Here is a 27,247-nt window from a genome sequence, read left to right as displayed (position 1 = left end):
ACGGAGGCCAGAGCACCCTCCCCAGGGACACAGCCGGCTCAGGGCGGGGCTGGACGAGGAGCAGGCACCTGGGCTCCGCGTCCAGGGCTCCTCCTGTGCACCAGGCTGATTCCAGGTCCCACTGACTTCCTGCTCCTCTCTGGGCCCGAGCACACTGCTGGGCCAGGACTGGGAAGCTGCCCTTCCTGTGGTTTCGGCCTTTGGCCCCCGAGAAACCCCTCTGCTTTCCCTTCAGGGTTCCCTGAGTCCAGGTGTCTGGCCCCCACTTTCCCTCCTCAGGGCCACGGCGTCCAGAGCCATTGTCCTCTCCCTCCATCAGCATCCAGCCGGTGTCACATGTTGGTTTGGCCCCAGCTGCCCAGCTTCTCCCTCCTAGGGTGCCGTCTGGGTGCTGCTCCCTGGGCTGTGCAGAAAGGCTGAGCGAGGAGCAGCCTTGCTGAGGCTCGGAGGAGCTGGGGCATGGTGCCTGCACCCCGGCAGGGCAGGGCAGGGCAGGGCTCTGGGCCTCCACTTTTTTGTTCTAATTGCCTCACTGGCATTTGTTTTCTTTCCTTGAGCAATGGCTTAAAATCTGAGGTAGTACCTACACCGTTTGGAGGGGAGCGGCGAACTTGAGGTTTAAAATATTTAATAAAACAGCTTTAGTTCTGAGAATGAAAAGAAACAATTTCAGGTGTTGATAAATGCTTGGCAGAGTGCTTTTCCTCTTTTCAGAGCTGATCCTGCAGATTAGCGTTTTGGCACATGGGTTATTACTTAACAACCCAGACGAGCAGGGAGAACCATAAGCGACGCTTTCTTTACTTCTCTTCTGCTGAGAAGGGGGCTCTGACCTTGGAATAGGAGCCTTTAGTTCCAGCACTGACATCTTCCCAGCCCCAGTGGGCTGCTCCCCCCGCCCCCTCCATTTCCTTTGTTCGAAGAGATTGACAAGTTGTGCTTTTCCTTACCTTTCCCACGGTGTCCCGCACCTCCCACCCCCTACCCACAGTGTGTACAGTACATTGACCAACTAATACTGACTATGGTTTGTCCGATTTACTCCCATATATATCTGTCACACACCCGCTAAGGAATGTCACCAGGCAATACTTGGTTCATATGGTTTGAATTACTGTCATACCTAATAGAACAAAGCTTCATTTGTTTAAAAATATTCTATAGTGTAGCCTTAATGTTTAGTACTCGCAACGTGTCTTTGTAAAGGGGAGGTACTCTTTTCTGGGGGAGCGGCAGTACCAGGAATGTGAGCAACGTCTTCTGATTTTTGGAAAGATAATGGACTGGGTAACTTTTCCCGCAGCTGAGCGGCGACTCCCTCGTGTCCCTAAGAAGCAGAGGCTTTCAGTCTGCTGGTCCCGCTGGGAAGGATGTCCGTGGCTGTGGTGGCAGAGAGAACAGGAGCTGTGTCCCCTGACGCTGCCTGGTGTGGGACGCTGGCTTGGCCGGGTGTGCCCACCTGTCAGCCGGCAGCAGGGCAGAGTGCTGTGGCCTTGCACCGGCACCCTGCTCACCATCCATCGGGGGGGGGGGGGGGGGGGGGGCGGCGTCTCCTCCATGCCTTTCCCGGGTTTGCGTCTCTGGGCTTACGTGGAAGGACAGGGAGTGAGATGGACTTCCTAGTAGTAAGCTGACACTAGAATCACTTGGGTGGAAACATTACTGTGTATTTTCCCCACTTTTTCTGGTTTCCAGAAATATCATCTTCACGTAGATTTCGTTGATTGTTTGTACAGATTGCCAGCGGAGTCAATACCTAAAGCAAAAAGGCAAGTGCTTTTAGAAAGTTGCTACATTCATAGGCCGGTTTTTACAAGGATGTTGGAAAACATTTGTGGCTATGATTCATATTCCGATGCTTTGATAAATTCTTGCATTGCACAAATTCATGATTCAGTCTGTCAGATGATTTCCCTTCCCTTCATGAAGCTCTGTAGTAATGCAAAAATGCAGTGATTTGTTTCATGAATCCTTTTATCTGTCTCCTCGTGTAATGTCCTCTGTTTTTAAAGCTGTGAGCGTCTTATCCAGCTCCACACAAGCCTCGCTGCGAGGCCGGGCTCTATCCTACGCTCCAGCCCTGGTGTCTGTAGATTGCAACACTCTCTTCAGAGCCAGTCTGTGGCTTCGTGCTTCAGGGGAAGACGATGCGCTCCACCAGCCCCTTGCAGCCTTTCCCAGGATGCTGAGGCGGTAGAATGAGATCACCAGTGAAAGTACTCAGTTCTTACGAAGGCATCTGTTGTAGGGCTCCAGGTGTTGGTATGGGCAAACTTTTTAAAGACAGGCATTCTTTGTTTTTCATTTTTTTAAAGTTTTTTTTTTGTTGTTGTTAATCCTCACCTAAGGATATTTTTTCCATTGCTTTTCAGAAAGAGTGGAAGAAGGGAGGGAGGGAAGGAGGGAGGGAGGGAGGAAGAGAGAGAGAGAGAGAGAGAGAGAGAAACATCAATGTGAGAGAGGCACATCAACTAGTTGCCTCTTGTACACACCCTGAACAGAAGTGGGGACGGAGCTCGAAACCCTTTGCTGCGTGGGGAGACTCTAACCACTTAGCCAGGGCAGGTGTTTTTTTAATTTAATTGATTTTAGAGAGTTAGAGGAAAGAGAGAGAGAGAAGAGATATCAATTTGTTGTTCCACTTATTTATGCATTTATTGGTTGATACTTGTATGTGTGCCCTGACCGGGGGTCAAACCCACAGCCTTGGTGTATAGCAGGGGTCCTCAAACTTTTTAAACAGGGGGCCAGTTCACTGTCACTCAGCCCGTTGGAGGGCCGGACTATAGTTTTAAAAAAAAACTATGAACAAATTCCTATGCACACTGCACATATCTTATTTTGAAGTAAAAAAACAAAACAGGAACAAATACAATATTTGTATTTGCATGTGGCCCGCGGGCCGTAGTTTGAGGACCCCTCGTGTATAGGGACAACGCTCTACTGAGCTACCTGGCCAGGATGGTATGGGTAAATTTTTAATTTTAAGGTATGAAGGTGCTTGCTTTTGACAAAGCTCTGCCAATGAACATTGTGCTGTTGGCATTCAGTAGATGAATGTGTTTTTAAAAAGCAATTTTTCAAAATTTGTTAGCATTAGGCTTGTTAAAATGGAAGTTTGGTTCTCAGTATTTTTTAGCCTCTTTTGAATGTGGGTGCTGTATCTTGGATGTTGGAGGGACTTCTCTGTTTTTATTGATTTACTTAAACGGCCCATCCCTCAGTAGCCCCATCCGTGAAACAAGATAATAGCACTTCCCTCAACTTGGTGAGGATGTCCAACAGTCGTGCATTCGTGGTAGACACTTAGCACATGCCTGTCGCTTGTGTGAGACTGTGATTTCACCGCCATGCTTAGTTACTGCTGCATACACACCGTCTGCACCAAATGCACAAGCACGGCGATGAGTTGGGGAGGACACAGTAGACCTTCAAAGAGACGAAGACGGGAGTGTGGAAACAGCACGGGGTTAGGACAATGGTGCTTATCTCGCAGCTGTGTTTTAACTCCGAAGGGCACAGCAGGTACGGTTCTGTGGCAAATGCTGGCTGGAAACGCATCCGTTTAAACAGCGGGATCTTTGTTTTCTGGGAGCACAATTGCCCTAAAGAAAGTTGCTGTTGTAGACAGATGGTGGTGGTTCAGAGATTGATTGTAATCAATAAGAAGTCCTAGCAGCTGTCAGGTTCAGAAAGTAAAAAGGGTTGTCAGACTGAGAAACGAGAGAGATGAAAGGCAGAGATTGATGAGTATTGGATGTTACTGCTCATCACGCCAGCTCCCGTCCATCCTTTCTCTCTCCAGCACTCAGGGCGGGAAGCGTCCTGCCTTCAGTCTTACCCAGGCAGTTCAATAAGCAGCGGGTGTCTGGACAAATAACACTGGGGCAGGTGGAGGGGAGTTAGCTGATTTTTCCTGTTGAATGACATTGTTCAGTTACTCCTGATGGCACTAAAAACTGTTGTAATAATGAAATTTGAAAATTCCATAATCTTTTTTTCCCTTCCTTTGCATGTAAATAAAGTAAAATCTGAAATCCTTCATTCCTTGGCTTCATTAGAAGTACCATAAGTCCTCAATGCTGTTGGTAGGTTCTTGGAAACAAAACCAGTTTTACCCTAGGCTAATTGATATAAATAAGAGTTAAGTTCCTATAGCATATTTCTGGTCACAAAGCCTTCACCAAACTTCTAAATAAAGACCCAAAACACTTCCACTATTAAACACTGAAATAAATGTGAGCTATACCTACCTTTAAGAAAGGTGAATAAAAACAAGTAAGATTATTCTTTTCCAAACCACTAATTCTAGTTCAGGGTTATGGGCGGCCAGAGCCCCTCCCAACAGCCCAGGGCACAAGGCGGGTACCCAGCCTGGACAGGACGCCCTTCCATCGCAGGGCCACTCACACCCACACTCACTCAGATGGGACAGTGGAGATACACCAGGTTACCTCGTGCGCGTCTTTGGGATGCGAGAGGAAACCAGAGTCCCGGGAGAAAACCCACACACAGCAAACTTCACACAGACAGTGGCCCCTGCTGGAAACCGATTGTCCTTTCTCGTCAACATTGTAACGAAATGGTGTGGATTGAAGTGGCATTACTCAAGGACCTGCTGTACAGTGAGACTGGCCATGTCCTCCAGCTTTAGGCAGGGACTTTGTATATAAAACCTGCAAACACAAGGGTCAGGTGAAATAATGGGACAGGAAGCCAATCCAAATTTCCGATCCTTTTGAGTTAAACATGACCCCAGCGATGGGGGTGGACTGTGTCTCCCAGGGGGCAATCCGAAAGTCAGGTTGCCATTTGTTAGTCTTCTTCACTCCTGAACTCTCGGTGACTTCTCATTTGAACTTTTAGGGGAAAATCTCAGCATTAAGAGCTTCCCCGAAGGTTGATCTTCAGTCTTGCTTCCTGATTTCCAGACAGAGCTGAGTTAAAAACCTAAGTGAGTCTGTTTGTTTTTCTGTCTCCAAGGTGTTTGGCCCCATGTTCGTCCTCCCGGCCAAGGTGGGAGAGAAACACTTCGTTACTCAGACAGAACACTGACAGGAACTAACCCTGGGAATGGTGACTTGACACAATCTTGGCTGGGGAAGTCCAGTTCTCCTTCAGGCAGGACTGAATGTTTCCCAAATCAGTTCTGACAAAGTGAGGTTAGCATTCAACTTTCTGGAGTTTCTCAAAATGGTTTAGGAGATTTCAAGTCAACTATATATTTGTTGCCTGTTTCTCAAATGTCTAACCTCTACTACCTGTTGAGTACTTCATTTATGTCAAACATTCTACTTGCTAAGCTGTGCTGTGGACGTTTTTGTCTTGTAAAAGTTACCCTAGAATGTAAATACCATGTGACGTCTTTGATTTGATGTTGGGGTCAAATGGAGGGCAGGGTGGGCCTTCCTCCGGGAAAGAATGGAGGGTTGTCTTGTTTTCCTCATTTGGTTCTTAGAGTGCATTCAACTGGCAGTAGTGTAATATAACGGTAAAAAATCACTCGCCTCCACTGGGTTCTGTGTGGACAAGACTTGGGCTCAGAGGTTACAGATGTGTGGGCGCATTGTTGAATGTTAATGTGTGCGGCCCTAAATGCTGGGCACAAACCTACTACTCTTCTGGGTTATTTATTTTACTTTAGCAAGAAAGGAAAAATAGGGTGCACTTGAATGACATGAAGAGACAACTGCATGTTATGGAGATAAAAGTAAAATGTGGGTCAGAAAAAAAGACAATGAAGAGGATATTTCACTGTTTCCAGGCTTTGTCTCACAAAGACGTGGTTGTGTTTTTGAATGACTGGTTAGAAGAGATACCCAATTTAATGTGTGGCGTTCTCTGTGAGTCAGATGACTGTTTTAAGCAGCTTAATTTAGACTTCAGCTACCGGGTAAAGCCACATTTTTCCAAACAAAAAGGTTTGGATGCTGATTGACTCATAGTGTTTGCGTTCTGATTGTTCCATCCAAACCCAGCCAGCCTGTGCGTGAACCTTGAATGTGGGGCTGATGTTCTGTTCCCACGTGAGGAGGGGGCGGATGTGGGCTCAGGGCTGCAGAGGCTGGTGGAGGAGGCTGAGAGGGGGCTTTTCTGACTGGTATAGTTTCCCACTGAGAGGTTTTAAATCCCACCAGCCCCACCGAGGGGCCAGGAAACAGCTCGTGGGAGAGATCTGGCCAGAGGCTCCCACTTGCTCTCCTCAAGGGCAGAGGACTCTGGGAAGGTGCCTCTGCCCCCCACTTCCCGGGCTCCTCTGAGCTGACAGGAGCAAGCTGTGAGACAGCTCCTGGCCAGAGAGATGCAGAGCTCGCAGCTTCTGCTCCTTTGAAGTCTGTGCCTCTATTACTTGCCTGTTGCTGCATCAACTGAGGGCTGTCCTCTCCTCCCCAGTGACCCTCTTTAACGGTGTAGGTATTCACCAACTCTTACCAGGGTACCCTCTCCCCAAATTTAGCATATTTATTTTAGGTTGTGGCCCAGGTAGTTGTTAAAAGGTGTAATTTTTTTAAAAAAATGGTTTCAGAGAGGAAGGGAGAGAGAGATAGAAACATCAATGATGAGAGGGAATCATAGATCAGTTGCCTCCTGCAAGCCCCCTACTATGGCTCAAGCCTGCAACCTCTCCATGTGCCCTGACCGGGAATCGATCTGTGACCTCTCCTGGTTCATAGGTCGGCACTCAACCACTGAACCATGCCGGCCAGGCTAAATTTTTACCTTTACCTCTTTGTGGCAGGATAGTTCTATTTGGTCTGTAGCTATTTTTCCATTGCACTTACTTTTCCTTTATTCCTACCTTTCATTCCAAAAGGGATTAATGCGGCATGGTTTCCGTCAAGGTTAGCATTGACCTGTCATTGTGTTTCTAGCATACTAACCTAAGTGCCCTCGTATGGGCTGTTCAGACATGAGCTCTGTGAGCGGTTTGTTTTTAACCAGATGGCCATATGAATGACCTACCTGATTCTGTCTTCCAAGGTCATGGGTCAACAATTCTCTTCTTTAGCCGTTATCATTACTACCATTTACTAAATGCTTACTATGTGCCAGGCTCTGTGTAAAGCATTTCACATGAATTTTCTCATTTAATGTTCATATCAACCAGTGAAGTAGGTAGTATCATCCCTGTTGACAGCCAGGCGAATTGAGGCATCAGGAGGTTAGTTACTTGTCCAACTTCATTCTGCCAGTATGTGCCATAGCCAGGGCTTAAACCTCATCTCAGTCTAGATCCTGTATCTTAACCAGAAGTGGGTACCTTCTAGAGCAGAATTGTCCCCTAGGGGCATTTTTTAGTACCTAAAAGTATTTTTTATTGTCACAATTAGGAGATGCTACTGGCATATAAAGGGAAGAGGCTATAGGTCCTGCTAAATATCACACAATGTACAGGACAAGCACCCATGAGAAAGAATTATCTGGCCCCAAATGTTGAAAGTGCCAAGGTTGAGAAACCCTGTTAGAGACGCAGCAGAGTATTTGTGTTTAATAGTTAAGGGTGCCACTCAGGTGAGGTTCCGGAACCTTAGTTATTTTAAGAACTATTCCTCGTTTGCATAGTTTTAGAATTTATTTTTACATTGCTGAATAGGGAAAACATATACCTGATTACAAGGAGAAGGCACTTAATGCTATTCCTAGCTTTTGAAGTGCAGAGGATGTCTAATCATTCTTATACTGCTCTGGTGATGTGGCTGTTGGAGTAGGCGTGGTGTTTGGATAATTGCGCCAGGCATTTTTTTCTTTGGTTCTCACTCAGAGACTTCAGTGCACATAAGTTCTGCTAGATGTCAGCAGGAAATGTTTAAATTGTGAAATTGTAGTGCCTTGGCCCTGTTTGGGTCCCATGAGTGGGTGCAGCTCACATGACCCCACAGACCATGAGCTCAGACCCCGTGGACCAGCGGTGGGGAGGCCCGAGGGCTGAGGGAGCGTGGTCTGGGCACAGGGTAAGCCTGCTCCAGTTTCTTTGCCCACGAGGCCGATGTAGGTTCTGTGGGGAGGAGTTCTCAAAGCCTTAATCACAACCTTCTGTTTTGTTTCCAGTCACGTGCTCTGCCCTCTGCTAGTTGGGCAAACCGAGCGCCCCAGTTGGAGAAGTTTAAGGTCTTCCTGTTTGTCTGAACTCCTGGCAGCGAAAACGTAGACATCTGTGCATTGTCCAGCTGTTTCCTCCCCTCCAGCCCCCTCCTCACGCCCCAGCAGCATCTCCAGCGCCGTATTGTTCACATTCTTCCTCAGCCTGACCTTGTGCTAACTGCCTGTTGATTGTAATGACTCTTCAGATAAAGTATCCTTGGGACTTTTTTCTTTTAATGAAACTGCAGGGGGTGGGGAGGGCGGGGCGGGGAGTGAGTCATGGACCCAGCCAGAATACATTTTGAAGTGTATCTCGGACCACAGTGAGACACTTTAGTTCCTGCTCAGCGATCCCCTTTCTGCATTTTAGGATAAAGTGTTTGTATGGCAGGATGTGAACGGCGCTGTTGGCTGCTGGGCTCCAAGGACACCCCTCTGTTCTCTCTCTGCCTTGCCTTCCAGAACACTCCGCCTCCTGTTCCTCCCCCTTGGCCTGCTCTTTGGTCCCTTTGGTGTTATCTCCGTTCCCAGGGTGGGTCCTCCTATCTTCTCATTCCGCCTCACCCTGGGCGATCACGTTCAGACCCCTGGCGTTCCTTACCCTGGGAGATTCCAAACATCCGAGTTCCCGATGCACATCCACAGAGCCCTCCAGGGCTGCCTGATCCAGACTTGACTCGTGACCTTGCCAAGCACATCCCGTCTCCCCTATTCATACTCCAGGGAATAGAAATATTCAAGTGTTTGTTCGAGACTGTGTCATTCTTGACCTATGGAGCCTGTAGCCGCCGAGTCCTGTTGTCTCCCTTGCGCGGTTCTTAACCACGGCCCCTCCACGCGGTTCGTCTGGGCCTTTCCCTTTCTCGCCTGGTTCACTGCAAGGTCGTCCTGACTGGCCTTCCTGACCCTCCAGGTGCGCCCCCCCTTCCTGCCCCTTCCACGCCCCCGGCAGCAGTCCCCAGGATCGGGGGCTCAGCTGCCCGCCTTCAAACAGCTCCCCGCAGAGCCTGTGCACGCCTGTGTGTGTGCAAGGTGCTTGTGCAGCAGACACACTTACTCAGGAGGTCTCCTCCCTCCTGGTACTCGCCTAACCCTTGCAGGTATCCCACAGGCGACTGTGTCTAAAATGCAAGTCTGACTTTGTCACTGTTACGCTGGAAATATTGTAGGGGCCCCTCATCATTGTGTATTGGACACGCAGATCCAGCCCCTCTGAGGAATGTGCTCCTCCGTGTGCTCAGGGGCGACACTGACCCGAGCCGGGCAGGCACTCGGGGCTGTTCCTGGCGGCCTTCTCTCACTCCAGACAGGACTGTCGCCATGGCCAGGGCCGCTCTGTGCTGTGCCCGCCTACCGCCCTGTCCATCACCCGACGAGCCCGTGGCCCTTCTGAGGATGGTCACTTGCTGTCCCAGCGCCAACTCAGAGCCAGGCTCGTGAATGGACGTCAGAATTCCTGTTGGTGGTGTGTGAATGTGGCCTGTCTTTCACTCCGTCTAGAGGCAGAATGCGATCAGTCCACCGCGTGGTTCCAGGACTTGGCTGGGTGGTTTCTGAGGAACGGCCACTGCCCGCCAGGCCGCTTCGGCTTCGCTTTCTTTCTGTTGAGGAAATTAGGGTTCTCATAGCATCAGATGTCTTACACGATGAAGTGCTTGTTGTTTTCTCAGCCACGGCCATTGGAGCACCTTCCTCTCTGAGAAGGTCCCACATGGTCAGGACCTGAGAGAGAATTTAGTGGGAAAGGACAGGTTGCAAAAAGAGTTGCAAGTTTCTTTTGGGGATCACACTTTATATTCCCAGACTCTTCCCTGAGTGTGGTCATTCGCTTTTTCCTGAGCCAGATTAATACATATTTATTCTATCAAATGATAGAATGATAACAGCTGGCACTCACCGCAGTCTTAGGACCAGAGGAGACTGTGCTGCAGGACGGAAGTCACAGAGGGCAAACAGCCCTGCCAGGGCCCCCAGGCCTCCGCACCGAGTGCAATTGATGGCAAACGGAGCACGTTTGTCTCTTAAATGCAGTGTCGCAGAGGAATTTTTCTTCACAGAATTTGGACCAGAAACCCAGAGTCACGTAAAAGTCACCCTAGTTCCTTGAAATCATTTTTAAAAGTTCACAATAATCCCGTAATTTAAAAACTAAATTTGAATAGGTACGAGGAGTTAGAACATAAGGTTAATTTTCATTCTTCTATTTAAATTTGTCATAATAACTAGCTAGCAGATATGCCTGGATTAAATATCATTAATCAGACATCATTTCTACTTACAGACACACACACACACACACACACGCAACAACAACAACAACAACCCTGAGTGTTATTTGCCACTTCACTTTGGCTCAGAAAACAAGCAATGCCAGCATGATCCAGCCCGTTAGCCATCTTGTAAGAAGGGTTTTTGTGCAACCATCCTGGGGCTATCCAACAGAAGCAGAAAAACTCCAATCTTCCCACCCCCATCCCAACTGCAGCTCTCTGATATGAATGAACTGTTAATTTACTTCACAGTTATTATATTCCTGATAAAACCTTACAGTTTACTCAAGGTTCTCCCCCTCCCATGCTGCCCGCCTCCACTCAGCGTGCCCATTTCTGTGGCTAGTCATGCTCCTCGGTGGCCTCAGTATCTGAGCTTCCTGATTCCAACTTCAGTGACAGTTTCTTGAGGAAGTAAGAGTATCTTTGTGTCTCCGCCTGCCCTCGCCACCCCACCCCACCCCCCAGCATATTGCTCTCCACACCCTGGACAGTCAGATCTTGAACATGGCGTTGGCTCCTAGAGGCACCTGCCTGGCCTCTCCTCTTTAGAACCTCAGTGCTTAGTCCAGCTGAAGTTGGCTGTTGCTGCTCACTATGGCCAGTAAGGCTCAACAAATGCATAGCCACAGGAATTCTCCAGTTGGGGAAGCTGGCAATGTCAGACTCTTTTTTAAGTGCATTAGTTGTAGCAGCTATTTAATGAGCATTACTTTCAAAGAAGGGTGCAGTTTAACAAGACAAAACAAAGGAAAAATCAAGAAATCACATATTCTGGGTCCTGGGAAAAATAAGAGCTATTTTTGCAGAATTGGTACAGTTTCACCCATTATCTCAGAAATCCATTGCTTCTGTCCTTTTAAGCCTCTGGGCCCTTGGTTTCTTTTGCGGGGAGGGAGGTGTTCCTACGCGCGCGCACACACACACACACACACACACACACACATAAACACACACACACACACACACAACTGGTTTCCCACCTACACATAGCCAGCCTTCCAACTCTGCATTTTGGTTCCTGCCCACATGACAAAGGCTCAGTGGGGTTTAGCCCTTATTTTTATGAATAGCCACCTCCATCAAAGGACAGTTTGGGACAAAGGTCAGGAAGTTAGGAGTGAAACTGGACTTATTTGTGAGTATTCTTGCTGTTGACATAGCTTTGTTCTCACAGTTCGTGCCTGCAGCCTGCCTACTAATTTGGGATGTGTGTGGTTGACCGCCAAATAATTTGTCTTGCCAGAACCTCTCATCGCTGGCCTCTGCTAACTGTGCTTATCATTATAATCAAATCAATTTTACTGAACCTTGCTAAAACATTGCCTTTGATAGCATTGGGGCCAAACTTTTTTTTAAGTATATTTTTATTGATTTCAAAAAGGAAGGGAGACAGAAAGAGAGATAGGAACATCAACGATGAGAAACATTGATTGGCTGTCTCCTGCACGCTCTCTACTGGGGATCAAGCCCAGAAGCTGGGAATGTGCCCTGACTGGGAATTAAACCATGACCTCCTGGTTCATAGGTCCATGCTCAACCACTTAGCCATGCCGGCTGGGCAGGACCAAATTTGATTAAAAAAAATGTTTTAGAAAAAGTCTATCCATGATCTCACTGATAATGCCACGTAAAATTGAAAATCACTTTAAATTAATGTCAGCCCAGCAGATTCATCAGCAGGCTATTGGGTTGGAGTGTAAATTTTTAAATATCGTTTGAATCATTTGGTTGATCATAACAAAATGAGACGTTTTATTAGGTCATTAATAAGAATACTCATCAGAAATAAGTGCCCCTGGATAGATGCAACTCAGCCTTCTGGGGCCATTTATAACTGATGAGAGAATTGCATTTTCATAATTCACCACGGAGCAGAGAATAACAGCAGCAAATACTAATTTTATGGGACAGTTTCATACGGTTTATGTTTTGAAATAAAAGGGGTATGACTTTTGACCCCTGCCTGAAACCAAAGCACTTAAAATGGGTTCTCTGTGTTCAGCTTCTCCCGCTGGAGAAACTCCCACTGAGATGCTTTTGTTCATCAGTTGGCACCCTTTATTAAAGAGTGGTTGAAACTCTGCACCCTACCATGTCCTCTGGCTTATGGATATGAAATTCTTCATGATCAAGCATTTTACTTCTCCAGAATAGGGAGCAAAAGCATCCTAAGAAAGGAAAGACCCGTTTAGGAGTGTGGATTTTCAGAACTGAGAAGGGTTCTGAGCAGGCGCCATTTCCGATGCTGAGGACAGGGGAGGCCTCATTTCCAACTGTTACAAGACTGGAGTGGAACTGCTCTGCTGTGTTTCCAAGACTTGGAGACACTTGGGAACTGGGAGTGAAGGGCTAGAGGTGGGTTCTCCACCCCAGGAATAAAGGCGCGAGGAAGAGCCAGTCTAGCCCAGGCCCTTTGGTCATGGCCCTGTGCAGTGCCCACAGGTATGCCCCAGCCCCTGGTTTACTTGCTCTGTGGTCAGGTAAGATCCTTCTACCCCTGCACTTGGCATTCGTCATAATCTAAGGGGGTCCCTGTCTCCCATCCAGCAGAGGCGTGGATCCTGGAGAGCCACCTGCTCCAGGAGAGCCGCTGGTCTGGGAGAAAGTGGTGAAGGTGGTCATGTGCTTGAAATGACTGATTTTGGGAGCCCAGAGTGACGGTGGTGATCGCCAGAGCCTCCCCCCTCACTCTGTACTTGAGACCCTGACACCAGAGTAGTTAGGGGGCTGTGCATGCTCACACCCCAGTTAGTTGAGAGCCGAGAGCAGAAACCACATTTCCCCCCTGCTTCCTATCTGGTGTTTCCCCCCACATATGACTTTGCCATTTGACAAACTTCAGACTATAGTGAGTTAATGATTTTGTATGTGTGGCCGTGTGGAGACAAATGGGCCTTCAAGAACAGAAACATAAATGTTAACCACTATGATGATTATAGTATTGATTCCCACCACCTATCGAGTACTTACATTTATACCTTGCTTTACATGCATGGGTTTTGTAATCCTGTAGCACCCTGTGAGGCAGATACTTTGATCACTCCCACTTCAGGGAAGTTCATTGTCCGAAGGCTTGAGCTGGTTGAGGGTCCAGCACTGAAGTAGGTCTGGCTCCATTTTGTGTGCTTTCTGCCGCAGGACTCCTTTTCCAGGGGAAATTGGTATGTGAAGGTGAGGCCAATGGCCCACATGCCAGGTGGCCCCGAACAGGAAGTCCTAAATGGCAGTGCCGGAGTGTGACCTCAGGTGGCCGTGTTGATGTGGGGTTGGAGGGCGAGAGGCCGGAGCCTGTCCGGGAAGAGTAGGCTACGTGAATGGGATACTTGTCATGTGCCCAACGCTGTTCTAAACTTGTTATTTATTTTATTTAATTGATCTTCACAACAAGCCTATGTGGTCGGCACCATTAGCACCCCACTTGACAAACGGGAACTGAGGTGCAAAGGTGCCCAAGGATTCAAGCCAGGATTCAAATCCAGACAGTCTGGATCCAGGCTGAACCACTCCCGATGCTGCCTTTCTGGATGAGCTCACTGGTCTGCAAGGGTGGAGCAGCGGGTTGGTAGCAGCCTTGAGAAGGGTGGCTGTTGAGCTCACCCGTAACCTGGGGGTGAGACCTTCCCCCAAACATTGCCTGGCCCGTATTTCATGCTGGGACCCAGAATTGTCATGGGAGAGCTTGGCACTGGGATGCGGGGACTTTCCCTGCCACCAGTGGGTGTTCTCTCCCGAGGCCCATGGGGAGCAGCACTGTGGGAAATCGTGTGCTGTAATGACTCTGGCAGTTCAGAGAACGGTGTCAGCACTCCGGGCATGTTCCTGTTTATCACCCAACCAAAACACGGTCTGTGTTTTCCCCTTCATTCATCCCCCGGGCTCTTCTGCCTGGCACCTGTCGGTTACCGAGCCATGCGGGTTCTAGTGAGTCATCCACTCTGGCCTGGCGCATGCCAGGAGGATGGTGGCAGGAGCCCACTGTGGCACCTGGAGTGCATGGCACGGGGAGGCTTCCTCTTCACCCGCCGTGGTTAGCAGCCCTGGCAGTTGGGCTGGGGAAGAGGGAGTTAGGGCTGTCTCTTCTTAAGGAAGTGAACCGAAAGCCATTCTCTCTCTCCCAGCCTTCCCAGGGATTTCTCTTTCGTTTTTTAGTGGCTTGGTCTTCTGATACATACTCTCTTCCTGTGAGACATCCAGTTGAACTGTATCCCTATTTACTATGCCTCACTATTGTTAAAGCTGTTAACAGTGAGTCCCTGTTTCCAGAAAGAGAATAGTGGAGCTTATGAACAAGTACCACAGATTTCCAGAACAGGGTTTCTCTGACTGCCTTGAACTCTGAGTCTGCACTGATTCATCTAGGCTCACTGGACCTCCTCCTGCTGCCTGGAACATTCCTGAGTTATTAGGCCAGTTCAGCGATGCAGGCCAAGACTGTTGTCTGCATTTACAGATTGTCCCGTATCTGCAAGTACCTGAAGCTACTGGCAACTGTACAATGTTCCGTATCTGCAAGTACCTGAAGCTACTGGCAACTGTACAATGAACTTGCTTTTCCTCGAAGAGCGTGTTGTTTTGGGAATGACACGTAAACATCTGTTTGCAAAACACAGTTTGAATCCTAAATATCTGGGGAATTCCTCTAGTTAATAGATGAGGAACGTTTAAGCCTGCCTGCCGTTTTTAGTTTGGCATTCTAGTTAGGGAGAGTTGAAAACCACCGGGTAACTTGATCTCTGGCTGTGAAATCACTGAGATGGACAGTGTTTAATGAACTGAGTGTAGTTTCAGTGGACAAGTCTGTCTTGCTGATATTTTAGATGTTTAAAAATCGACAGTTATGTGTGTGTGTATGTGTCTGCATGCAGTCCTGATCACACCGTATTTCATGGGTTTAAATATGAGACGGCACTAGAGAGGGGAAATCTCCTACACATAAATTAAGTTATAAAGAGTCATGTTTGCACACATGTACGTTGTACATTTTGTTCTTTATTGCACGTGTGTTTGATGTGTAAATACTCAGGCTGTTTTCAGATCCTTCTCTAAGCTCGCTGTCAGGCAGTGTGTACTGTGGACACAGCACAGGCCGGTTCAGGCCATAGGCCTGCAGGTTGTAAAAGCCAGCATCAAAACACAAAACAACAACAAGAAACCCAGTGAGACTGAACTTTTCAGTGATGCTTTTATAAATATGAACATAGTCTACACTAGACTTTGGCCTTTTACTTTAAATCGTTTTAAAACCCTTAATCCCACTACTGCTTAGCAGTACGGGCTAGAAACAGAAGTGACCTCAGTGAGAAGGTAGGAGTTTTTTAAGGTGGTGAGCAATGACTAGCATTGCCTTGATCCCGGGGCAGATGCCCAGTTAGGCTCTTGGTTTTTAAGGGCATGGGTTGCTTTGGTTATTAGGCCCCGTTCATATCCTGTAGTGAGTAACTAGAAATGCTTCACTCCCCTGAAAGCTTAGCAAGCAAACCTGTGGCTGCTGGGAGCTTTGTGATGTGCTTGTTTTAATGGGATCCTGGGCGAAGGCCGCTCTGTGGGCTGATCCTGCCCTATGCCCTCCAGGAAGTTCTTGGGCTGGAGTTTCACTGGCCTGTCCCCTGGGCCACTCTGGGATGAGGTTTCTGCTGTGTACACATCACCTCCTGAACGGTTGCTCGGAACCTTGGCACCGAGGGGCAGTTTTCACATGAACCACTTCTGTTTCCTTCTGTCGGTAGCATTAATGGTTCTTGTTTTCAGGGCCAGAGGAGGGGCAGGGAAAGAAAAGCTTTTCTGCCATTTTTAAAGTACCTGTGGCTACTTCCAGATTAACATTTTCAGTTTGTACTAATTATTGAGTTTGTAAAGTGACACTTTATTGCTGTGTTTGTTTGTTTTTAAAGAACTAGGTTCAAAAGGAGTCAATACCTAACTAAAAACAACTTCAGTTTTGTGGCATCTAAAGAGCAACACAAGCAAACAAAAACAGAAACAGACTCGTAGATACAGAGAACAGACTGATGTTTGCCAGATGGGAGCGAGGTTGGGGGGGGGGGGGAGGGCAGGAAGAAAAAGATGAAGGGATGAAAATGTACAAATTGGTAGTTAGAAAATAGTCCCGGGATGTAAAGCACAGCACAGGGACTATAGTAAATAATATTGTCAGAACTATGCATGGTGTCAGGTGGGTACAAGACTTACCAGGGGCATCGCTTCATAAAATCATGTAAACGTCTAATCACTATGCTATTCATCTGAAACCAATATAAAATAATGTTAAATGTCAATTGTAATTGAAAAATAACAAATTTCAGTTTTAACATGGCAGGCACACTCATGAGCTGATGAGGGTCTCCCAGAAATCCACCAGTTTTCACCCTATTGTATGTCTCCTCCTTCCACTCTTAAATGTCCTTATTTCTAGAAGGAATATTCTGATTCTCATGGAGACTAGGCAAAAAAATTTAAGTGGGGTCACGGCGGATGGCGTACCTGCGACTCCCTGCTTCCGCCTGGTGCCGGAGGCATTGGCGCAGCGGCTCCTGCTCTCTGCTTTGCTTGGTCTATGTCCCCACTGCCATTACCTCCTGTTCGGTAGCCAGAGACCGAGGCCTGTCATCCTCCCGTTCTCCTCCATGATCTCTGGCCCCTCTGCTAGTTGAGACCCTCACTCTAGCCCCGTGGTCTCCATTGTTTGGGAAGTCCTGGCCTGGCCCATGTTGGCGACAGGCCTGCGGGCAGCCCTGCACCTTTGCTCTGTGGCAACAGCTGGTACCCGCTGGTCCTAGAAGTGTCTCCGGAGCTGCCATTTGACTGAGGCTTCTCCTTCAGACAAAGCTCAGATCTTCCTGTGCTTGTTGGGAGCAGACTTCCCGAGTTGCAGTCCTAACCGGTGGCTGCAGGAGGTGGCTGGGGCCACCCTGGGATGGAAGAAACGGAAGCAGAGGGAGGAAAGCAGGGGCAGCTCCAAGTGAGTCGGCCGTTTGGTAAGAGGCCTCAGGGCAGCCTGGCGTGGGAAGTGATTCTTCGAGCTGCCTCTCTCAGTGGCTTCTGATGATCTCGTTGACTCAACGGGGGTTTCCTTACTTCCCAGCGCTTCCATCCATTAACCCTAAAGTAAATATATTAGGAGAGCAAAGCCTTTATTGCAGCAGTGACTAACAATATGGCACATGCTTCTGAGATAGTTGCCAGGCTGTAATGTGTGTCACGAGATGATGTTTATTACTGTTTGATTTCGAAAAGCTCCGTGCCATGTACGTGGTAGGGGATGGTGAAGTTGAATTTAACCTGACACCAAGGAGAGGCAGGATGGGTGGGCAGGCACTCGGACTCTGCCGGGAGCCGAGCCCTCAGAAGAGGTGGGTCGTGCTGTGACCCTGAAATCTCAGCACTGGCCGCAGAGCGTTGGTTTCTCGCCCACCCTGTGTGTCTGTGCATCAGGTCCGTGGTGCCTCTGCTTCGTGTTGTCGGGCCCCCGGCCGAGGAGAGGGCTCTGTCTGGGGTTTTTCTGATCTCGTGGGACAGGGAAGAGAGCTGGACAGCAAAGCACCAGCTCCGGATGCGTCTGCTCAGAAGCGGCAGATTGGCTGAAGCAGGGCCCGTGGTCAGGCCTGACGTCAATGGGCTGGGAAAATGTAACCTCTGAGGAGGAGGCATGGAGAGTATTTGAAATAATAACCCCGTCTTCCACAAGGGCTTTTCCAGAAGCTTCCAGTACGGAAGGGCCTCTGGTTCTAGTTGATTCATGGTTTTTCGGGTGTTTTATGGATTTGTGAGAGAGACTCAAATAACAGGTGGCATAATCCTCTCCATTTATCATGTTTGGGCTCTTAAGCTGTTGGAAGGGAACCTGGTGGCACTGATCTTGCGAACAAGCAGTTATTCTTTCTGCCTCTGCACAGAGGGCCTGGGAGGCCTGCAGTTGCTGTGAGAACAACCATGGTGCTCCCAGCCCTGGGAGAGGCTGCCCAGCTGTCCTCTAGACGGGCTGGAAGCCCATCTTTCCCAGGTTGTTTATGCTCAGAGTGGAGCCACTTAAACAGAGGGCATTAATTGTGTATCTTGATTTTTATGTATAAGTTCTTTGTTTTCCACTCTTTGATACTTTTCTCTATTAAAACTCTGTACTTTCTTACTAATCCTGAAAAGACTAATGAGGCTCACTTTAAGATGTACATTTTACCTGATATCACAGAATTCATTATGAATGTGAAAAATACATTTTGTTTAAAAGTACATAAAACAGTGGCATTAAAGGCAACTCTTCAAGTTCTTATTCCATCTAAATAAACGATAAAACCTTTTGACCCCACAGTACGTACAGGGCATCAGCATATCACCCCTGGCTTATAGGATCTGAGTCAAATCAGACTTTAGCACCTACCTGGAGAGCTGGATGTTCGGTCTCTCCGGTCTAATGAAGCAGCAGGGCACATAAAGGTGGACTAGCCTCCGAATGACTTTTAGATGACACTTGTAGAAGGGAAAGGCTAGTTTTTAGAAATCAGGACCAGACAGGTGGACGGACCTGCTCTCTGGCTGCCGATGCCTCAGGACGGAAATGTAAAAATGACCCCTCTCGAAAAGAAAAGGTGCTCAGAGCGTGATTGACTGGATACGGAGGAGTCGGAATAGGCACCTGGAAGGAAATGTGACTGGCCTGGGCCGGTGATTTAACAAACTTGACAATGAGCAGGAGCTCACTGGGAGCTCCGGGCCGAGAAATACAAGAGGCTAGTTCAGGTGGTTTGAAGAATTAGGACCTTTCTGCCCCGAGAAGCCACACAGAAGCAGAAAGCGCCGCGGGGTGCAAGGGAGAGAGAAGCGTGGAGGGGTGGGGAGCCACGCTGGGGGGAGGGAATCACCAGAAGGCCTGAACTCAAGCAGCCTACGTGGTAAGCTCCCGACAGCGTGAGTGGCCCAGGCCACCTCGAGGGGATGGGAGTTCAAGAGACATCAAGGCCGTGCGGCCGACCTGGGTGTTTTCTGAGGCAAGTTCAGGACCTTCAGGTGGAATGGAGGTGAAGAATGTTAACAGCAAATGCACTCCCAGTCTTAATAACTGGGGCAAGGGTGGGGATTTTGCCGTTTTGCAGAATAGAGAGTACAGAAAACAAAAGCTGGCTTTGGTCTGTGATTGGGAGAAGCTGCTGGGACCCAGAAGCCGGTCAAGGTCTGTCCCCTCTGACAAGTCAGATCCTGCATCCCGCCAGCCTGCCAGCCTGGACACACAGATTGGCACAGACCTTAAAATTTTTCAGAAAAACAACAGAAGGTTTGCTTAATTCAGTAAATACTGTGAATGTCCATCCAGATGAGACTGTGTGACTTGACTCTTTAGAATATACCTTTTTAAAACGTAAAGGTTTTAGAAACCTGTTTTAAGTTGCACCTACAAATATAAAAACTGCTCTCGGCTGGAAGCTGCCAGAGCAGGGTTCTCACTTGACTGCGGACACTGCTTTTTCCTGGGGGCGGGCTGTGCCCTGCGGGGTGGTAGGTAGCAACCTCGGCCTCTCCCACTAGATACCAGTAGCCCCACCCCCTCCTACCCCCAAGGTGTGGCAACCAAAGTGTCTTCAGACTTTGCCAGATGCCCCTGCGAGGGGAGCAGAGGCAAAACTGCCCCCGGTTGAGAACCACAGTGTGAGTTTTCCCAGGAGTGTCTGGAGGAAAGGGAACTATCGAGACCATGGGGTGGATGTTGGCAATAAACAGGAAGTGTTGAGCATGTTGAGCCGGTAACTCAGAGAACAATATAATTATTAGTTATTAGTGCATTAGGACCCTCTTCTTGAATAGTCAAAATGTGTGCTTTTCCATAGCGTATATTGTAGGGGTGGCCAGGGCCGGTGAGAGTTTCTAAAACCTCCTTTGGTCGCTGTATTTTTTTTTTCCTAAAGTCACGCAATGTGCTAAGACGTGTGTCTCAGCCCTGTCCCTACAGCTCCAAAGCTTCTTTTGTGCTCGAAAAGAGGAAGTCCTGAATGTGTGGGCAGCCCCTTCATGCCCTGAGAGGATTATGGGACAACACATGAGCCAGGGGGACAGCTGGTTCCCCTGCACAATCGCTGGTCCTGTGACTTGTGTGGCTGGAGAGCTGTGCTGAGGACAGGTGGTTGGCTCTGTCCTGACGGGCTGGGCCACACTTCCCTGCCTCTTCTCTTCAGTCTCTCCCTCCCCCGCACCAAGCGCAGGCCCACCTCAGGGCTCCTGAGGCTTCCTTCCTCCTGGTGCTGAGATGTAGCTGCCGGGACTGTCCTGGGGGCTTGTAAAAAATGCAGTTTCTGGCACCACCTCCAGAAAGTTTGATTCAGTGGGTGTGGGAGGGGGACCAAGTATACTTGGTGTTTTGAGCAGGTGGCCTAGGCCCCCAGAGGAGGCGGGTGGTCCGGGACCACACTGGGAGCAGCGGCACTCTAGAGGCTCTCCGTCCTGGGGGAGTGAGAGCATGTACTTCTCCTATCCAGGCCCCAGAAGACACGTGATGTCCAAGGAGATGGAGATCATGAGAACAGGCATCAGCCAAGAAACTGCCAGTGAGGGAGGAGCAGCATACGTTCTCCTTCGAAGTGTACTGATGGTCTGGACCACATGGGTCCGTGCAGCAAAGTTATCATTAATAAGAGGAGTTGTCTCTCCGTCTGGGGTCGTCACAGCCTCTGCCACTTTTCGGGCTCAGTAGCCTGAAGAAAAAGAGAGAAAAAGATTAAAAACAAAACTGAAAACACTTTCTCTCTTTCTTTCTTTTTTTAAAAAAAAGATTTTAAAGAAAAAGCGAATCCTCCTCCGGGAAGTCACCTTTGCAGCCTCAGGCCTGCCCACCGCACCTGGAGTCCCGTCTGTGGGTCCTGTGGGTGGTGAGCTGCCATGTCCACGCACTCCCCGCCTCCCCTCCCCCAACACCGACAGATATTTTGCATCCCTCTTCCTTGGCGGCTGTAAGTAACCTTAAACCCTTTAACTGCCAGGAGCCCGAGGCCTCTATTTAAAGAGAAACCTGTATCCCAGAGGCTGTGTAGGCACCATTTTGTTGGCTCTTTAGGAATTTTTGTAATTTGGAGGGAAGGCCCCCATTTAATAAACTGATTTTGGAAATTTGGAGCTTCAGATCAGGACAGCTGAAAGTTACAAACTCCCAGGGAGGGCCATGATGTTTTTGAGAGCCTCTTGTCTGTGGCCCTGTGGTCTCCTGGTGCCTCCTGCTTCTGAGCTGCGCCGCCCTGCTCCGGGAAGAACCCCTTTGTCCTGTGTGGTCCCTGTAAAGAGTCCGGGCAGGGCTTGGGCGGTGGGGCAGGGAGATGGATGCTGCCGCCAGCAGCTACCCCACGGCCTCCCTGTGCGTGGGTGACCTGCACGCGGGCGTCACCGAGGCCAGGCCATGTGAAGGGCTCAGCCCTGCGGGCGGCTCTGTCCATGCGGGTCGCCGCGATATGATCACCGGCCCCTGGGCTGTGCCTAGGTCAGTTTCCAGCAGCTGGCTGAGGCTGAGGGGGCCTTGGAGACTATGAGCTTGGATGTAATTAGGGGAAAGCCAGTCTGCACCATGTGGTCTCAGAGGGGGCCCTCTGAGAAAACCTGGTGTGGGAACCGTCTTCATCAAGAACCTGGATAAGTCGGTAGATAACGAGGCACGTGAGGATACTTTCCGAAACATTCTGCCCTGCCAGGTGCGGTGTGATGAGAACGGCTCTATGGGTTATGCCTTTGTTCACTTTGAGACCCAAGAGGCTGCAGACAAGGCCATTCCCCCTCCGCAGGCACCCAGCCTGCGGTCCGTGTGCAGGGCAGGGGCCCCTGACCGCCTCCATGCTGGCCGCAGCACCCCCGCCAGGAACAGAAGCAGGTGCTGGGAGACGTTTGTTTCCACTCATCCACACCGTGCACGCGAACCTGGCTGGAGAGACTACGGGAATGCGTCTAGAGATCGACAACTCTGCGTGCTGCACGTGCTGGAGTCCCCGAGTCTCTCCGCTCCGGGTGGATGAAGCTGTGGCGGTTCTACAGGCTCATCATGCCAAGCAAGAAGCTGCCCAGAAGGTGGGCGCTGTTGCTGCCACTACCTCTTAGGCAGGGACAAAATGATTCAAAAGCCAAACTACCCCTCATGGAATTCAGCTCAAGGTTTGAAGACTTCCTAGCTTGTCCTATGGACCTGAACACCAAGAACCACAAACTGCAAATCTAATAGGTCATTTTGTAACAAAAGGTCAATTATGAAACACCTAGGATTTTTCAATTTCAAGAATATAGTCTCTGGGTTCTGCTATGGTCCACACCGTGTTAACTTTTCCCCCTATTGTGGATTTCGATTCCTTCCCCCTCCCCGCCCCCCGAAATAGGTTTTATTTGATGTACCCAAGTGTTCAGTTTCTCAATAAAGAAAAACATTCTCCATTAAAAAAAATAATAGGAGTTAACATTTTTGAGTACTCACCGAACCACAAATACTTCAAGCTAATCATGGATAATGATTGATAATAGTTAAGATATGTCGAGCACAATGAATTGGAAGCCTTGCTGATGATTTTACATACACTTTCTCGCTTAATCCTCATGGTAGTCTCGTGAGGAAGATGGTGTTAGCCTTATTTTACAGGTGAGGAAACTGAGGCTGGCAGAGGTTAAATATAAAGGACACACAGCTGTTTAGTGGCAAAGTGGAGATTTTATCCCAGGCCTGTTTACACAGCTCTTCAAACACCGCCACCCCACCTCACACAGCTCAGTGCCCTTTCCCAGCATGGCTTGGTCCACTGCCGAATGCCCCCTCCACATGGCTGAGTGGAGGGCAGAGAGCAAGACAGGAGAGAAGCGTTGGCAGCCCAGGTTGGTCCTTTTTATTTTCATTTATTTATTTATTTTTAAATATATTTTTCTTGATTTCAGAGAGGAAGGGAAAGGGAGAGAAATAGAAACATCGATGGTGAGAAAGAATCACTTATCGGCTGCCTCCTGCACACCCTACACTGGGGATTGAGCCCACAACCTGGGCATATGCCCTGACCAGGAATCAAACCATGACCTCTTGGTTCAAAGGTCGACACTCAACCATTGAGCCACACCAGCCAGGCCCAGGTTGTTCCTCTTTTAAAGGAAGGCTCTGCAGTTAGAGGAAGGATGGCCCTTCCTTATGGTCACACAAATCTTTCCTCATCGTGACAAGCTGTGCCCTCCGGAGAAGGTCGGCCGCTTGAAAGTTGTAGCTCCCTCCCTCGATCTGCAGATCTCTCTGTGTTTTTATAAGTTACATAGAAAATGTGGTTCCATCTCCAAGAAACACAGCAAACCTATCTTAGGAATGAAAGTCCTGTGGAAAAAGACTTTGTCAGCTTCTGGGACGGCATCTCTCAGGACAGGGCTTCTCAACCGAGGCATCAGAATCCACCCAAGGAGCCTTCAAAACAGAATCCTGCCCAAGTCCGCCTTCTAACCACTTCCTCACAACAATTCGGATTCTTTAGGACCATAGAGGACCTGTGCATGTTCTCTCTAGATAGATAGACAGCAAGATACACACGCACGTATGTGTATGCATCCGTAAAGTTATTCTGATTCGGAAGTGTAGCCCCAGTCATTTTCCTCCCAGATATGACACACTAGGAATTATACAGCATCACCTGCCAAGGATTCTCCCCTAAATATTGAAGCTGAATCTAAACTAGCCTTTAGATTTAACCTCCAGTTTCTATAAAACAGGATAGAGAGCAATTTTAAAATGGCCGTGTGAGGAAATAGACAAATCCAGACTGTTGGGTATTCCATAAGACAGCTGGCCTGGTAGCTTCAAAAAGGTCAGTATCAGGGGAACATGGGCAGGGAGGGATAGATTAGTGTTGGAAGGACTATTTTTGACTAAAAGGAACTGAAGACACATAACTAAATGCAGTGCATGAGCTTTGATTGAGTCATGGTTTTAAGAAAACAGCTATTAAAATGGGGCAGGGTAGAGAAATTTGAATGTGGGCTATGCTTTGAATATAAGGGGTTATTGTTAGTTTTCTTGGGCGTGTTAATTTTATTGTGGTTACGTAGGAGAATGTCCTTATTTTTAGGAGGTGTATGCTAAAGTACTTAGAGGTGAAGTGTCAAGACATCTGAAACTCATTTTCAGAAACTCATTTTCAAACAGTCCACAAATGTCTGTGTGTGAGTGCTGGTGAGTGTGTAGACCACAGTGACAGAAATGTCTGTGTGTGAGTGCTGGTGAGTGTGTAGACCACAGTGACAGAAATGTCTGTGTGTGAGTGCAGGTGAGTGTGTAGACCACAGTGACAGAAATGTCTGTGTGTGAGTGCAGGTGAGTGTGTAGACCACAGTGACAGAAATGTCTGTGTGTGAGTGCTGGTGAGTGTGTAGACCACAGTGACAGAAATGTCTGTGTGTGAGTGCAGGTGAGTGTGTAGACCACAGTGACAGAAATGTCTGTGTGTGAGTGCAGGTGAGTGTGTAGACCACAGTGACAGAAATGTCTGTGTGTGAGTGCTGGTGAGTGTGTAGACCACAGTGACAGAGCAAGCGTGGCAAAATGCTAACAGCAGCCTGGGTGTTCATTGTTCTTTTTAGCTCATGTCTGTGTTGCGAAGTTTCATAATAAACTTGAAAACCGGACCCAGGTGAGCAAGCAAGGTCGTGTTCTTCAGAACTGTGTCTGCCGTGGCCTCATTCGTGGGCCTGGCTGCTCTGCAATGTGGGCAGTGTGGTTTCTGGTGCAGCTTTGATTGCAGTGCATTCAGGGTGCCCCTGCCTTTCCAGGGGAAGGGAACCTGGCTCCTGGTTTCTTTAGGGAGCCTCCTAGCCAGGTGGCACTGGGGGCTCTCCTCACACGCACTTTCTTCCCTTCTCACTGACAGCAAAGCTGCCAGAGATAGGATCCCATGATATGCATGACAGAGCAGGCCTGGCTCTGCGCAGCACCTTCACCCTCTGTAACTATCAGGGCTCTGAGGACAACACAGGGATAATCGGCCGCACGGACCAACCATTTATCAGCTCCTCCACTACTCCAGGTTTCTGGCAGAATTCTCATTTGTTCGGTGTTTTTCTCTTACTTGCCAAGAGGCTTTACTCAGTGGATCATTAGGACAAGCATAGCATCATTTTCTGAACGTCAGAGGGCATCCAATGACCCGTAACCATCAGTGATGTGATAGTAAAGTCAGGTGCCCTGGAGGGGAATGGATTGGGTAGCCCATGGATAGAAGACTTCTGTAGGGAATGTCAGTGAGGGCCTGGTTTTACTAAGTGAGTTTTGAAGAAGCAGGAAGTGCACTGAGCAGCAGTGGATTGCATGCTCAGACTCTGTGTGCCTGAATCCCTGTGGTTAACAAGGATCTACTTCCACTTTGATGCGGATGCTGTCAGCAGGCATCCCTGCATGTGGGGCACAGCCAGAGTGGGACACGTTCCAGAACACAGACCGCTCTGGAGCCCTTGCTGTGCTGTTTCCAGGTTTTCCCTTGTTCCTGCAACCTGAGGACTTTCCTTGGATGCTCCGTTTTTGTCAGCCTTGCTATCCTGGCTCTTTCTGTCATAGCAGTAATTAGCAAACTAGCTTGGGAGAACAAACAAAGAAGAATAAAGGCCTCACCCCAGCCACTCAGGCGTGAATATAAGATTTTGGTGCAGTGGATTGTTTTAGTGCAAAAGGACAGGGAACTATCTAGCCTACACGAAGCACACGGGTCCCTAAATAATCCTGCCTTAAGTTTGGCATGGACCATTTTGCTAAGCCCGTGAGTGCCATCTTCCCTTCTGAAGTTTCACATCCTTTTTCTTCAGAAGTTGCAAACTAATTGTATTCCTGACTTTAAGCAGAGCTCGTTGGCCAAGACAGTGGACACTTGGCATATTAATTAGCATCCATGTCACCTAAGAAGTAGCAGAGTCCTGAGGTTCTCCCAAAGGACAAATATGTAGAGGTTTATATTCACTGAGCAATTGCCATTAAACAGAAGAGGGGCAGGGATGGAGATCGGCTGGCATAACAGTAAATTGGTTTTCTAATCAAATTGGAAGACTTTGTAGAAGCCTCATTTTCTCCTAACAGGCTGGGCTCCCACCTGTTGGCTCCAAGTGTTCATGAGGGTGGAAGGGACTCTGGGGAGTTGTGGACCTGTTTTCTTGTTCTCATCCAGAATGGCCAGTTCATTATAAACAGTCTCCAAGGCTCTGTTGTATTGTTAAGTTTTCTTCAAAGGCATTTCTATTTGGTGATATTTGGGGATGGGGACTCGAGAATCAGTGAGTAGGAGTAGGTTATACTTCTGGCCTGATGCTAATTGATTTTCCACAGTGGAATTTTGCAGCTGGAGTAGGCAGTGGGGAAACAGAAAGTCAGACCAGTACCCCACCCTGAAAGCCCACCAGGGAAGCTTAGACACAGTGACCTCATTCATCTCTAAATAGCCTGTGCTTAATCGTTCTCTGTGTGCAATGGCCAAGTTTCTGTTATCTATTGAGCAGCTCCTTCAGTTAAATTGTTGTCTGACCAGTGTCATCCACGTTAGGGGAAAAGTTCCTGAGGGAAAGGAGTTGGTATTTATTGAGCACTTACTATGCCATGCACTGAGCAAGGTGCTTGAACAGGTTCTTGTTTACTCCTCACAAGTTCGTGAGGCAGGGTACTCTTACTGTCCCCATCTGGCAGATGAGGAAGCAGAGCATGGTCAGTCAGTGGTGCTACTGGATTGGGAACCCAGATCTGGTGGATTCTGAAACTCTTGCAGTTGAACACACGACCCAGAACAGCCTCATTACACACACACTTACAATTATTAAGTGCCTATGTTTCTAGTATTGGGCTAATTTCCTAAAATAGTACATTGCAAAACTACAATGGGTGAGGACTTTCAAATGCGTTTGTGCTTTGTGAGATAAGTAGTCACCCCTCACCAGACATC

The 27,247-nt window shown here is 48.5% G+C and overlaps 1 protein-coding gene across 1 annotated transcript in view; it reads right to left on the bottom strand.

The window, feature by feature from the left end:
• Positions 1–20,072: 20,072 nt before the first annotated feature.
• The window catches only part of SCAMP1 (secretory carrier membrane protein 1), a 115,738-nt gene continuing 108,563 nt past the window's right edge, over positions 20,073–27,247 (bottom strand). The window contains exon 11 of the mRNA XM_081088793.1: positions 20,073–21,031. The gene's annotated coding sequence lies outside the window, so the exon portion shown is untranslated. The remainder of the gene's footprint in view (positions 21,032–27,247) is intronic.

Source organism: Myotis nattereri, assembly GCF_964212035.1.
Source record: "Myotis nattereri genome assembly, chromosome: 4".
Classification (NCBI taxonomy): Eukaryota; Metazoa; Chordata; class Mammalia; order Chiroptera; family Vespertilionidae; genus Myotis; species Myotis nattereri.
This window is presented reverse-complemented; position numbering and strand designations above follow the sequence as displayed.